Below are 1,724 nucleotides of genomic sequence, written 5' to 3'. Positions count from 1 at the left end.
ATGGGAAGCTTGCCTGAGCATTACCACTTCAACAGATCTGGGATTTCTTGCTTAACTTCAACTCCCTTAGATCAGTAAAATTCCTCTGTTGAACTTCTTTGGCATTGATACAAAAAGTAATGGCAAAAATGGGTTGGACAAAATTCTGTTAACTCCGCATCAAAACTCAACTTCATCTCAAACTTGAAACAGTATTCAACTTTGCGAAGAACAAATCCAAGGCATTCAAGGTACTAAACATTTTCATCCTAAATCAATGTCTTCATAATAAACCAATTCTCATTCAGGTGCTTTGACCATTTAAGGAAATACCCAATTGTCCACTAACATTCATACATTCTTAATAAGCATGGTCAAATTCCTCTTCCACGAGCCTCACAATAATTAAGCAATCCAAGTCACATACTTCTTCAGGAGACCCAAGTGTTAGACAATGTGTTGGGTGGTTTCTCCCCCATGGTGATGCTTCAATGCAAAAGGGCAACAAATGATGACAACCACTAAGATCCACAATCAAAACTCAGCATCTACTGTTTCCTCACATTTGTTATCCTCATCTGAAAAATCAGAACCAGCATCACTATCCAAATTCAAGTCTGAATCTCGTCCTCTCTCACCATCTTGCCTAAAATTGTTTTCATCCACAAAACCTTCAAATCGACTCTCAACATAATCACTTTGAATCCTCACCATTTCATCATCTTCCCTGTCCCTTCTATAGTTAACCAATTCCCTATCCACATTTGCTTTCCTAGGACTCAACAAGACCAACTCGGCCAACTTTCTCCTGGCCAAATACAAATCATTTGGCTCTATCAATTCACCCTTCTTATATGCCTCCCGAAGAAAAACTGTATGAAGCTTCCCAAAATTCCTCTAGTTGAAATATAAAATATTCCCTGATGCTGAAGAAGAAACTCCTTAAGCTTCTTTGGCAAGTTCATTGCTTGCCGAAAATGAGCAATCCTCTCCAAAGAAATCTTCTTCTCCACAGTCAAAGACAACAACTCATGAATCGTTGCAATGGCCCTCTTCTCCATCCGCTTCTGTGCTTCCAATGACCTCAAATCATACCCAGACACATCCTCATATGGAGACCAATATGGAATCCGTTGCCATTTCCACACTGCAATTCTATAATACTTACCAATCTTAAACCCTGGTGGAAAATTCACAATAAATGAAAACCTTATATCCTCGGCATCAATCCCTTTTTCCCTATACTCTTCTTCTCCCGAAGCTTCTCAATTGCACACACAGCTAAAGTCGGGTCACTCTCAACAATCTCAATGTACTTATTTCTAGTTTCCTTGGCATCAAACAATCGAAAAAACTGGGGGTTCTTGAGAATTACCGAATACTCAAAGTCATCAGGAAGACCAATTCGCGCCGAGCAATTCGGATGTGTTCCAGCCTAAGCCGACCCGTGTTCGACATCATTAGAAGCTTTCGGAGGCGAGTGACGGCGTCGGGAATTTGGTCATTGAGAGCCCGATTTTCTTGTTCAATTTGGAGGTGGGCTTTGCGGGTAAGGCGGCAATAGAGGATACGTCGAACTGGGTGTTCATATATCTCAAAAACATGGGGGAATTTGAGGATGAATGCACCAGCTTCGTGTTGAAGTCGAGGCGACGAGCGAGGGTGTCCAGGCGAGAGACTGGGAGGGTTTGATGGGTTGGCAGAGAAAAGGTCTTGGAATTTGAGGATTTTGCGAAGCTTCTTCT

The 1,724-nt window shown here is 41.6% G+C and overlaps 1 pseudogene; it reads right to left on the bottom strand.

The window, feature by feature from the left end:
* Nucleotides 1-453: 453 nt before the first annotated feature.
* LOC117933338 overlaps nt 454-1,724 on the bottom strand; it is a 2,643-nt pseudogene continuing 1,372 nt past the window's right edge.

The sequence above is a fragment of the Vitis riparia genome, chromosome 16, assembly GCF_004353265.1.
Source record: "Vitis riparia cultivar Riparia Gloire de Montpellier isolate 1030 chromosome 16, EGFV_Vit.rip_1.0, whole genome shotgun sequence".
NCBI classification, from domain to species: Eukaryota; Viridiplantae; Streptophyta; class Magnoliopsida; order Vitales; family Vitaceae; genus Vitis; species Vitis riparia.
Note: the sequence above shows the minus strand (reverse complement) of the source record. Positions and strands in the feature narration are given on the sequence as shown.